At 39.8% G+C, this 13619-nt stretch overlaps 1 long non-coding RNA gene across 1 annotated transcript in view; it reads left to right on the forward strand.

The window, feature by feature from the left end:
• Positions 1–8956, forward strand: part of LOC102211485 (uncharacterized) — a 35789-nt gene extending 26833 nt beyond the window's left edge. The window contains exons 3-6 of the long non-coding RNA XR_312389.1: positions 2434–2514; positions 6818–6907; positions 8254–8531; positions 8619–8956. This is a non-coding gene — a long non-coding RNA (uncharacterized LOC102211485). The remainder of the gene's footprint in view (positions 1–2433; positions 2515–6817; positions 6908–8253; positions 8532–8618) is intronic.
• The last annotated feature ends 4663 nt before the right edge of the window (positions 8957–13619 follow it).

The raw sequence follows: 13619 nt of genomic DNA on the forward strand, positions 1-13619 counted from the left end.
TCCATTTATTTCAACAAAGTAACTGTATTCTGAATACCACCTTGTTAAACGGTAACTGTAACGGAATACAGTTACTCATATTTTGTATTTTAAATATGTAACGGCGGTACATGTATTCCGTTACTCCCCAACACTGCTTATTGTGTCTTTAGGGTTTCGCTAGCTTAGCATAGCTTTTAGCCAACTCGCTAGCAGCATGGGCTCTTCACCTGACCCCCTACACTTTCCTGCTCATTGTGTCAAATTTAGTTACTCCTCTGCCTCCTTTATCAGTAATGATCATTGTATTAATTGTAGCCTATTTGCAGCTCTGGAAGCCGGGATCACTGAATTGTAGACCCGGCTTCGCACTCTTGATACACCCGTAGCTAGCCAGGCCCCTGTAGCTGGTGCAGCCGAAGGTAGTGTAGGCCCCGCTAGCTGTCACCTGACAGACTGTCAAGAACAGCTGAGGAAACAGGAAGGCTGGGTGACGGTGAGGAGGAAGCATAGTCTTAAACAGAAGCCCCATGTACACCACCAACCTGTTCATGTGTCTAACCGTTTTTCCCCACTCTGCAACAAACCGGCTGGGGATCTAAATCTGGTAATTGGCGATTCTGTTCTGAGACATGTAAATGGACTGGTTCTTATATGGTGCTTTTTCTACTCTATCTGAGCATTAATGTGCTTTACTCAACTTTCCCCATTAACACCCTTTCGCACAAGTACCTTTTCTATGCTCTTTGTCTATAACTGCTTTCTATCTAATATATACACACATTCATTCTCCAATAAATGCATCAGAGAGCAACTTGGGGTTACTATCTTGCCCAAGGATATCTGGCACACAGACCAATCTTATGATTGGTCTGTGTGCGCAATCATGCACTGCTGGCACGGTCTCCAATGACAATGTTTACAACCATTGGAGACGTGAGCAGGACAGACGGAACAATTGACGGAAAAAGTGTGGACTTTATACCAGTTTTTAAATTGTGTTGATAGGCCACGCAAAACCAGAGTTATGATAAAAATATGTGCAATGTTTGTTTTTTTCCTGAATACTATCATTGTTTATATTTACTGCGGGAAAAATGGTAAAAACTGCGTTTTATAAGGAATGCGTTTGAAAGCACTCTCCACCTGTGAGCAAAACCAAAAAAAACTCACCCTTTTCTATTGGTGGAAAAATGTACCATGTCGACCATTAAAAAAAGGAAATGGAAACATGACATTTAGTTGTTTAGGAAGGGGGAAGTTTAGGAGTGACGGCGTTTGCAACGTTTAGCGTGTTTGGAGTCTAAAGTCAGTGTGTTGTCTTGTGTAGTTAGTGTGTAGTGTAGTCAATTGTTTTGTTGTGTGTGTCAGAACATGAGGCGACTGCTGAATGTTACAGGTGTTACAGGAGTGATACAGCTGCTGCTGTCAGGCCTGCAGGTATCAGGCTGTTGTTCTCCTTTATCTCATAGTGGACAGAAATTATTTTTTGGAGTGGCACAAATAATTTGTGTGGCATTAAATTTGATGCAGAACAGCTGATTGTTCTGTAAATAGTTTGAAATGTTTATCTAAAAATGCATTGGCTGCATTTTTAGATAAACGGATGCAAAAAACTTTGTTGTTTGCATAACTCAGTCACTTTTTTGAAGAAGTAACTATATAAGTAATTTCCCAACATTGGTCATTATATGCTGTATTTTGCAGACAGAGAGTTACAGGACTCTCTCCCAGACCACAGACTCATACTCATAAACTCAGAGCTTTATAAAAAAAAAAAAGGAAAAAAAAGTTGTGTTTTCAAAATTGGAGTTCAAGTTATTTTTACTTCCAGTAGTGTTAACATACTACACAGGCCAATGGCTAGATTTTTTTTTACATTTTCATTGTAAGTGGGGCTAAAACAGTTTAAAAGTAGTCTCACATAAATGTAAATGCTGTAATTTGATTATTTTAATAAACCATGTAACTTGGATGGATTTGATGCTGGCGTGACCACAGTGCACACGTCTGATGTCGCTCACAGTGGTCCAAGGGATCGCTCAGGGAGTTTGTGTGTTTGCTCAGACACATTAAAATTAGAGGGAACATTGCACATCATCATGAATATTAAACTATAGTGTATATATTGTATAATATGAGTGAAAAGTAAACCATGTGACATGTAAACTTGGGTTACTAGGAAAGACCAAAATAATTTCTTTGATCGAGCATGTTGAATCTGACCAGAAAAGCCCCGAAATGAGAGGGAGCCACAGAGAGGAGGAGGATACGAGCTGTGAGGGACACACAGTGGACCAGTCCTTAGACCTTTGTGTCTCACACTGCCCTGTGATGACACTCCATACATGCAGTTTCATTAACACTAATGAATAATAATGAAAAGATAAAGTGATGAGTTACTATAGTTCTCAGTTACAGCCTCATGTTTACTCCATATTCATCTCTTTTCAGACATCAGCAGGATCGAGGACGTCTGAGGACGTTCCCCACCACATGAATGGGGGACGGGAGGCACAGCTTCCAGCCCAGCTGGTAGGAAAGTCCTCCTTGGGTGGACTTCTCTGTAACTATGGACTCTGCCTGTTGTCATGCGTGCAGACATTTCAGCCAGTGCTTTTTAAACATTAACTGTGCACATGTGCGGGATGTGAAATCTTCTGTTTCATTGTTAAATGTTCATTCACTTTGTTTGTGCTCCAAATAAATTCCCTTCATAGATGAAGCAGTTCAATTTTGTCCTCTTGGTTTGGTTCAATGCCCCCATGAAAAAACACCCTGAGCCCAACCTGCTAAATCTGGTGTGGAACTGCCACTGCTGTGAAGCTTCATCTTCATGTATCAAATTTTGTACTTAAAAAGTCCCCTTCCACTCATTTTCATGTCCATTTCCTGCACAATGAAACCTGAGGCAATGCTTAAACATGAGTCTGTCAACACCTATAAACACAACAGCCTTCATGTGCATGAATCAGGGTCTGTCATTTAGCAAAGAGACTTCAAACACTAGTACAAAAACAATCAAGCGGTCCTTCCAAATCTCATATTTGAGCGCACGGTAATAAAAACACTTGAGGATAATCAGTGCCCATGTCTGAATCTTAACAGATGCAAAAATAAACATGTAGAATAGAAAACAAAACAGCAGATTTTTAGTTAGAGAAGTGAAGAAAATGCTGTTTTCATTTTCTTCCCAACATTAGAAGAGTCTAACATGATGCACACGTGTAGAAACAGACACAAATACCTGTGCATGAACACTGCTGTGCAGACAAAACACACGATTTCCATCTTTCTCATGCAAAAACTCACCTACAGATCTTGTAAACAGGCAGAGAAGAATCAAAGCCAACACAGCTTTCCTGGACATGCTTGTATTCTCAGCAGTGGAGGTGCAATGCTCAGAGCTCCTTAGTCCTCTTGGGTTTGGGGGATATGAGCGCTCATAGCAAGAGGACTACAAGGGTACAGACCTTTATACACTTGAGTGTGCTGACAGCAGTCATGTGCTCATATTGTATCTGGCCCTCACTGTCACACTCACTGTTTCCACCAACACATCCACCCGGCTGAGCAGCTGCACACACGTGTCTACACTCATACATGCAGCTGCTGAGAGTGACGTCAGGCTGCAGGTCAGTAACCATGGTTTCAGGCGACGCTCTGAAACTGATGATTCCAGCCAAAGATGTCAGGTTATTGTTTCCATGCAGAATCAAGACTGAAGACAAATAAATCCACTTTCTGTTTACATAGTGCTTTACTGTAATTTCCATGGTAATGCTGACTTATAAAAACAAAGGTGATCCATCAGTCCAGATGAATAATGTGAGCTCATTTAAGCGCACGTTTGTGTATTCAGAGCCATGAATGTTGATGTACTCTGTCCACTGATGACTAGTGACAACTAGTGGACATTTGATGAGATTACATCAATAGTTTGTGTGAAATGAATAAAATACAGGCAGTACTGTAAAAATAAAATACTGCAGAACAAAATAGAAAACGTTAATTCACACAAGGGGAAGTCATGTGACTGTGACGACAAATGTCATTGGGTGGAAAGATCAGCGCCATCAGAACACCGACTGATCTGCAGCCTGATGCCATTTAGCGCTCTGTAACCTGATGGAGTCAGTGTGTAAAATAAGGTGATGCAAAGATCTGGATGGAGTAGATGGAGCAGAGCAGATGCAGAGTTTCAAATGCACCATCATGGCTCAATAAGAGCTTATCAAAATAATACAAATACTAACAAAAAGGACCCCAGATGGTTCTGATGGTTCTGTTCAGCTTTCGGTTTAATGATTTATATTACAATAACAATAAATAATACAATAAATAAGTTTTAAGAGGTCCAGAGCCTCAGGGCTGGGCTTAGGCCCCAGTGTTTCAAGATACAAACATACGCATACGTTTGGCAGTGGTGAGAACAAAATAGGCACGTTCAATAAATCTGATGGTAATTTTGTGTCAAAACTCTAAGAAGTTTGAACTTTTCCATGCAAACATTATTAAATGAGGCCCAATGTCCATAAATCAAAGAGGGGAAATGCACAGGTGATGACTTCATGCCTGTTGAGCTCTAATCTGCACATCAACCTGCTCCAGAGCAGATGGAGGAGAAATGAAGAAGAAGAGTTAGATGGAGCCGTGTGTGCAGCAGGGAGACGAGTGCTGTCATAAAGTGTGTCTGCTTCCTGCCATACCTGCCAAGCTTGTGTGATTTATCGGTGCAGATCTTTAAACTCACACTCTCGTGTCTTCTTGTCAAAGAAGCTGAGTTAAATAAAGTTTTTTGTCCTCATGTGAACAAAGTGAGTGTGCGTGCTGAAAGCAGCTGCTGTGGACGTGTGTGTTATTATTGCATACCAAAACACACACTTTCTTTCAGTTCAGTTTAGTGTGTGCAGCCAAACATCACAGCAGAAGAGGGTTCAGTTTCCTCATAGTTTCACACCTCCAAAGCCTTCACATCACAGGAAACTCTAAACACAGATGGAGGAGAAACTCTGTCGCTCACAACAAAGAACGAGTGTTTTATTTTGTTTTGTAATGGGAAAAAATTCTAGTTTTCATCTTGTCATACATTTAGATGTAGAAGATTTTTTGTATAACCTTTGCGTGCTTAGATGAAGTATGTGTATGTGTCAGCATGACCTTGTGAAAAATGTTTAGCTTTGCTTGACGATGTTTCACTATGTTATCTGCTAGTTTTGTAGAAGTACAAAACTCCCAAGATGACCAGTGCCAGGAGCTTACTGGGAAAAGATAGTGGGAAATGCTCTCTCCTCAGCCACAGCCTGTGTAACTACAAAATACAGAGAGCTGTGTTGGGGTATAAAAGAGGAGCTGAGACATCACAAGGGCAGAGCTGGCATGACCGTGAACTGTGATGTTTGATGTGTGTGTCTTCGCGTGCAGTAATAAATAGTTTGACCAAAGGTCACGTGAATGAAGAAATGCTGTTCACACTTTTGTTATTTTTTCACTGTCTGAACTGGCAGGAAGTCCTTTGTGAGGAGCAGGAAGTCCACTGAGATGCAGGAAGTTCCACTTTTGTTGTTTTTGGTGACTTTCAGAAATCTTCCAGCCACTATAAAATAAATACATTGCTATGGCAGAGGAAGGGTTCAGAATAACATGACATCAAATATGAAAAAAAGGATGTAAAAGATGAATAAAGATCTGCAGGGACCTACTGTTATGTGAATATATCCAGTTAAGAGGAGCTAATATGAGATAAATGTCCTCTTTCTTTATAGTCCTTGTGATATATATATTAGTAATTCTTTTAAATGATTGAATATTTTAAATAAAAGTACAGTTATGAATCAGTTAAACAGCTAAGAGAGCTGGGTGAAATAAAGGCTTTAAGTCTGAGGCACCATGAAAGCGAGTTAATAGAGAAAGTTTAAACTCATGATTAAAGCTGGAGGACTGATGGATGGGGAGCTGTGTGTGAGCACACCTGCAGGGATGGGCTGCTGGCTGGAAGTAATTACTGAGGTTGGGTCAAGGAGATCGATCAGAGAGACAGTCTGAATAAACATCAGCACTTATTCGTTCAGTTTTATTCACATAGCATCAAATCAAATCAACAGTTCATGCACTTTATATTGTAAAGACCCTACAATTGCAGTTAAAACTGCTGTAACTAATGATCTACATGGAAACACATCTATGGAGAGGAAATCCACCTGCTGAGGGTCACATCTGCATCACTGTAGCTACAGTGGATGTTTCAGTGTCAGGACTGAAGGTGGAGCTTTGTGTGTGTCAGGGTGAGCCCTCCAACCGAGGACATGCCTCCATCACTCTCAGCACTGGAGCCCCCCAGGGGTGTGTTCTGAGCCTGCTGTACTCGTTGTACACATATGACTGTGTGGCCACTACCAGCTCCACCACCATCATCAAGTTTGCTGACGACACCGTCGTGGTGGGCCTGATCTCTGATAACAACGAGACGGCCTGCCTGAAGGGGATTAGGAAATATATATTTATATATTTTTCTTATATATGTGTATATTGTGTGTTGTGTATTTTGTTGTACAGTTATTTTATTTTTAACTTTAATATATTTTATTTTATTCCTTCCTAGCTAAATTTACCCTTCATTTTAATTTTCATATTTATTTCCTATTCATAGTCTTTTTTTTTCTTTAGGTCACGAGCAGTTGTCTAAGCATTTCACTGCATATCGTACTGTGTATGACTGTGTATGTGACAAATAAAATTTGAATTTGAATACTTTACCATCTTAAATCTAACAAATTCCTTCATGAATTACATTTAGTCAAAGGTCAAAGGTCAAATGCTTCTTTGTCTTTCTCCACAGAACCATTTCCATCCTGGACCACAGCTCTCCTGGCGTTTCTTGTTGTTTCTGGAGGTCTTTTATTCTATTTCTGGCAGTATTTCATGTCAGGTGAGTGTCTCCTACTACAGACAGCTGTCTGAAACATGCTAACACTGAACCCTCACACAGAAAGTTTATGGCCTTTTTATCTAATAATGACAAAACAACGTCTGAGCCATGATCCTCATGTTGCTTTTAGAGAAAGTCATTAATACTTTTTATCAAGAGTAATATTACTATTATAATGATACTTCCCAGGTTATTGTCATGTGTTTTACAAGAGAAAAGGCATTTCCCTGAGCAATTCTTTCTTTGCTGTCCACCCACAGATGCTGATTGACATATACAATAGAAACAGAACATATAATACAAATAGTACAAATAAATAAATGAAGACAGAAAACAGACAAAATATGGAGATTTGAAACAGAGATGTGTGAAAAAGAGTTATAGCTTAATATGCAGGATGACCTGATGTGCAAAAAATCATTATTACTATTCAAAGTGGGTCGGCTGTTCAAGAGTAATGGCAGTGGGGAAGAAGGAGTTGTTGAGTCTGGATTTCAATTCAATTCAATTCAATTTTATTTATATAGCGCCAAATCACAACAAAAGTTGCCTCAAGGCGCTTCATAGATACAGAGAAAAATCCAACAATCATATGACCCCCTATGAGCAAGCACTTTGGCGACAGTGGGAAGGAAAAACTCCCTTTTAACAGGAAGAAACCTCCGGCAGAACCAGGCTCAGGGAGGGGCGGCCATCTGCTGCGACCGGTTGGGGTGAGAGAAGGAAGACAGGATAAAAGACATGCTGTGGAAGAGAGACAGAGGTTAATAACAGATATGATTCAATGCAGAGAGGTCTGTTAATACATAGTGAGTGAGAAAGGTGACTGGAAAGGAAAAACTCAATGCATCATGGGAATCCCCCGGCAGCCTACGTCTATTGCAGCATAACTAAGGGAGGATTCAGGGTCACCTGGTCCAGCCCTAACTATATGCTTTAGCAAAAAGGAAAGTTTTAAGCCTAATCTTGAAAGCAGAGATAGTGTCTGTCTCCCGAATCCAAACTCCAAATTTCACACTTCTAAACCTTTGTCTCGAGGGCAGAAGTGTGAACAGTCCGTGTTGGGGGTGTGTGGGGTCTTTGAGGATGGAGGCAGCTCTCCTCTGGACTCTGCGATGGTAGATGTTCTGCAGAGAGGGCAGCGGAGTCCTGATGATCTTCTCCACAGTTGTTATCACTCTCTGCAGGCATTTGCGGTCCATAGCAGTAGTGCTGCCGTACCATGCAGCTGGTCAGTGTTCTCTCTACAATGCAGCTGTAGAACCTGCTGTGGTCCTTGTGGGTGTTTTTGACCAGTCAAATCTTTGTATTTCACTCTCTTCTCATTGTGTTTGCTGTTCTCTCAGAGTGTCGGGTGGAGGTGGAGGAGTCTGTCTGGCTGCCTTTTAAAACCACAGCTCAGCTGCCTGAAGACACTCTGATAGAGTGGTGGCACCGTCCTGAGAAGCCTGACAAACAGGAGCGGGATTATAGAAGATGAAGATGAAAGACGAGCGTCTGAAAAGCAGACAGTTCAGCCTGACCTTTAAACGCTCCACAGAGAGAGACAGTGGCAGATACAGCTGTGTGGCCTGGAGCCACGGACACGTAATCGGATGAAGAATCATGCTGCTCACAATTACAGGTGTTTGTTCATTTTCATTTGGTTCTCTCTGCTTTCACTTATTATTTTATTGTATTTGTGTGTGAAGGTGTCGTGTCTCCTCTGCAGGGAGAGATCAGCACATCAGGAACAGAAGCAGCTCCACTGATCCGACTCCTCTGATGGCTGATCGATCAGTTTGATCTGTTTGTTCTTTGATTATTGATCAGTGATGTCAGAGTGGAATCAGTGTGATGATATGAATTCTACTGTAAACACCTTTTCCTTCATTTTCTCCTAGTGATCACTTTATGTCTTTACTCTGTAGTCATGTCCTGTTTAAAGCTTTGTGAGTGTCGGGTGTAAGCAGTGAGCAATCTGCATGAGTGGGAGACGTGGACGCTGTTGCAGGAAGGCTGCATTTTATTTATTTATGTGAGTTTAATCCATAAATTAATAAAGAGCCACTCCGATGTTCTTTGTGAGTCTTTCAGGTGATTCTGTTTTCACGTGCAGCTCAGCTGTTACTATGACTACAGCATGAAGAAGATAAAAGGAGGATTAGACATCAGTTGGTAGTTAACTAACACACAAAGTCCTGCAGCTTCCTAACCAGCTGGTTTCAACAAGTCTCACCTGTTAACACCTCCTCATCATCTTTCCTGCGCCTTCAGGGAGAGACGGAGGACTCCCCTCAGTTATTACATTCATTCATTACTACGTTCTTAGCTGATCCTACATTACAAAATGATTTTAACAATGAATGCAGTGGTGAATATGCGTTTAACCTTCCTGTCATGTTCGGTTTACATGTTTCGATTTACAACTTAAAACACTCATAAATATTGTGTTTTGCATCCGATTGTCTCAAGGCCTTATGACATCCTCCATACTATGCACTTGAACATATAACAGTGATTATCACCTCTTTAATTGAAAGCTTGTAGACAAACAGCTTTTTACAGCTACAGTGTAATTACCTGTTTTTGTTCGGTAAGGGTTAAGGACAGGATATCCTCAACTGCAGGTGAGCGAGAGAAACCACAGCAGAGACCTCTGTGTTTAAGAAGTGGACGGTTGTGGTCGCTGATGCTCTCAGCTGGCTCAGTTTCACACACAGGTACAAGAGCACAAGCCTCCACTGTGGAGTAGATACTACAGGGACTACATCTGAATGCCTGTAGAGCAGTGTGTAGTCACAGGAACCTGCCAGAAGGTAGCAGCACATCACCCCAGCGTCACCCTCCAACTAAAACCTCTGCAGAGACTCTGGCAGGTGTCTGCAGGTTCAAACCTGCAAGCTTTACATAAAAGCTGATTTGTCATCTGATTCAGGATCAAACTCATCAGGATGCGATAGGATAATAAGATTATTCCTTTATGACATCATAATTAAATAAGAAATGGTTTATTTATCTCACAAGTTTGAAAATTAGGCAAAATAATATGAAAAACATCTCAGTATAAAAAATAAAATGTCAGAGGAAATGGCTTGGATAATTAAAAATAATTAAAATACTAACAACAAAATCCCTTCATCTGTGCATGTGTGTATATCTGCTGGTTCATGTGTAGGTCTGGGTATATGTAGATGACAGTGAGTGAGAGATGATGATTCCAGTGTCACTAGATGGACCAGACCGTGCTTTAAGCTGTGGTTAGCAGTGTTGGTCAAGTTACTTGAAAAAAGTAATCAGTAACTAATTACTGATTACTTCCCCAAAAAAGTAATCCCGTTACTTTACTGATTACTTATTTTCAAAAGTAATTAATTACTTAGTTACTTAGTTACTTTTTAAAAACACGATTTACAACCTGAAGAGGTGATAAAGCGATAGAGCTTTCAGCCCAATTCTACTTTTTCTATATAATCCATCATACAAAACGTAATCAAATGGAAAAGTCTCTTTTTTTAACTTGTTTTATCAGTTTTAATCTTTTAACTTTATGCATCAAGCAAAAATTTAATTATATGCAACATTCTCTGACTTGAATAAATTAGTTTAACATTTAAACCTATTTTCTGCACATTCCAGCACATAAAAGAAAAAAAATTTTGTGTTTACACTCACTCTTTCAAATAGATGCAAGTAAAACACAGCAGAAAATAAATAAAGTCAAAGACTCAGCGGTCCTGTTGCTCTATTTTCACCTGTAAAGCAGGACTGCGGTAGGCGGATGCCTGCCCTGGTGCAGGTGTGCCGCGGTCAGTTGAAGAATCTGCGAGTTTCTCTGTGAGTTTCCCATTACGTCGTTGCGCACTCGGTGCTTGCTTGGAAGTTTAGGGGTTTTTTTCACTGTAAAAGAAGTTTTCTTCCCACGCACAACGGACACTAATGTTTTTGTCACTTTTTATGGAATCAAACTCAAAGTAAGGTCAGTACTTCCACGCTTTAAACGCTGCACGCTCATACTCTCTCCGCACTCGATATATTATCCATTGTTGATCTGCACACAGCTGTTGTCACTAACGGCGCACTCGCTTACGTCACTGTCGTGAGACGTTCTCTCAAAAAGTAACGCAGTAACGCAGCGTTACTACGGGAAAGTAACGGTAATCTAATTACCATTTTTGCAATAGTAATCCCTTACTTTACTCGTTACTTGAAAAAAGTAATCAGATTACAGTAACGCGTTACTGCCCATCTCTGGTGGTTAGTGCTTTTTACTGTCTGTGGATGCTGCTGCAAGACAACTACTTATAGTTAGCTGTGAACTGACCAATTATGCTTTTAATTAAAGTGGCTGGAAAGACTAGATCCATGGTGTGAACTGCAACTGTGAGAAGCCTTTTTTTCCTCCCACTGTGTTTAAACCAGGGGTCCCCAATCCCAGTCCACGAGGGCCGGTGTCCTGCAGGTTTTAGATGTGTCCTTGATCCATCACAGCTGATTTAAATGGCTAAATTAGCTCCTCAACATGTCTTGCAGTTCTCCAGAGGCCTGGTAATGAGCTAATCATGTGATTCAGGTGTGTTGACCCAGGGTGATATCTAAAACCTGCAGGGACACCGGCCCTCGTGGACTGGGATTGGGGACCCTGGTTTAAAAGACTGGAATGTTCTTTATTACAACTCTCCCAGACTGACGTTACTCCTCATGCATGAGATTGAAGCAATAAAGGCTTTGTTACAACCCGCATTGGTCAAGTTACTTGAAAAAAGTAATCAGTAACTAATTACTGATTACTTACTGTAATCAGTAACTAATTACTGATTACTTACTGTAATCAGTACTGATTACTTCCCAAAAAAGTAATCCCATTTTTTTACTGATTACTGATTTTCAAAAGTAATCAGTTACTTAGTTACTTTTTAAAAAATGATTTACAACCTGAATAGGTAAAAAAGCGATAGATCTTTCAGCCCAATTCTATTTTTTCTGCATCATGCAAAATGTAATCAAATGAAAGAATCTCTTTATAAAACTTGTTTTATTAGTTTTAATCTTTTAACTTTGCGCATGAGGCAAACATTAAATTATATGCAACATTCTCTGACTGGAAGAAATTAGTTTAACATTTAAACCCATTTTCTGCACATTCCAGCACATAAAATAAAATATTTTTTTGTGTTTACACTTAGGGCTGGGTATCGTCACTCATTTCTAGAATCGATTCGATTCAATTCGATTCAACTCGATTCAGTTTTAATCGAGGAAATTTTGCCTCAGACAGTCAGAAATATTAAAATTTAGATCAGGCATCAGTACATTTCTATATTTTTATATCTATAAAAACAAAGCTGACACTTGCGAGACTTTATCAAAGGTGTATAAGCATCACAGCAGATGCCTTTGTAGTAGTAGCTGAGGATAAAACACAGAAAAACATGAAGGTGATTTTCCAGGCCTGGGATTTTATAAAAATATTCTGCAGTAGATCAAAAACAAAGAAAACCATTAATCAACTTATAAACATTACCTGATGCTGCTGAACTGAAGCAGAGCAAAGTTACAAAGGTTTTATTAGAGAAACATCTCTGCATGTAGTGTGATTTTATCGTGGTGGCAGCAAAACAGTAAGAGGGAATTCATGACGATGTTTATGTGAAGCATAGTTTGCTGCTTCTTTTGCTGCTGGTTCAGTCATTATTGTTTGGAGAGAGATAAAACCTGCAGCTTCAGAATCAGGGCAAAAAGGGTGTAAACACAAAGCGCGGACCCGCCAAAACATCAGAATCAGTGAGCTCACTCATTCTGATCCGTCGGCGGGTCCACGCTTTGTGTTTACGTCTTTGTGCAGAATCTGTATTCCTGCTCTCATTTACTGTTTTAGCTGTTTGGTGGTTGTTGAAATTTTGTGAGGTTTAACCTGAGATTCTGGCGTTTTGGGCAAAATAAATTTATATTAAAAAAAATCGATTCAGGATTTTAATGAATCGATATCACGTTATCCAAGCGAGAATCGATTCTAATCGATAAATCAATACTCAACACTTCCTCCATTTGTTTCACATTAAAAGTCTTGAAACCAAACTGTCACAAATAAGCTTTTAATGTGAAGGAGACCGACCAGAAAGTGTTCAGTTTGGAAGTTTTAGCAGAAAAGTCTCATCTGTGCTGGGTCTGTGACTCTGAGCGTACACATACAATTTAAGGATTCAAAAGGGAACATATTAACATTTCTGGGTATATTATTCACTGGCTGTTCAAAGCAAACTCCAAGAAATTAAATAGAAAAAAAAAAAAAGTGAAAACTGGGCAGCTCAAAAATCTTGAATTGTTACATCAATAATAGCAAAAAAAAAAAAAAAAAAAAAAAAGCTCAGACAGACCAAAGAGTGAAAAACAAGGAGGTAAGTGAACTCTGGCCTCCTTCCTGTGCTTTTAGAGTATCGCACCACTTCCTGTGCTCACACTGTTGGCCTAAGATCCAGTTCAGCTACATTGTGTAACTTGAATGGTATTTGCTGGCATCCTTTATTTTTGTGAAGACCTTTATCATTATCCTTCAGCAAAGTGAATTACCCATTAACCATAGCAAAAAAGCTCCGTTACTTTTAACGCCGTTATTCCCATCACTGGTTTTAACTGCTCTTAAATTTGCACAAAACACATTTTTTCACCTACAAATTTTTTATTCAATATTCTTTAGCTGTGAACAATGTCTCAAAGTAGTGTTTAACATGAA

This window comes from Pundamilia nyererei, unplaced genomic scaffold, assembly GCF_000239375.1.
Source record: "Pundamilia nyererei isolate P.nyererei 1_Seehausen unplaced genomic scaffold, PunNye1.0 scaffold00531, whole genome shotgun sequence".
Lineage (NCBI taxonomy): Eukaryota > Metazoa > Chordata > Actinopteri > Cichliformes > Cichlidae > Pundamilia > Pundamilia nyererei.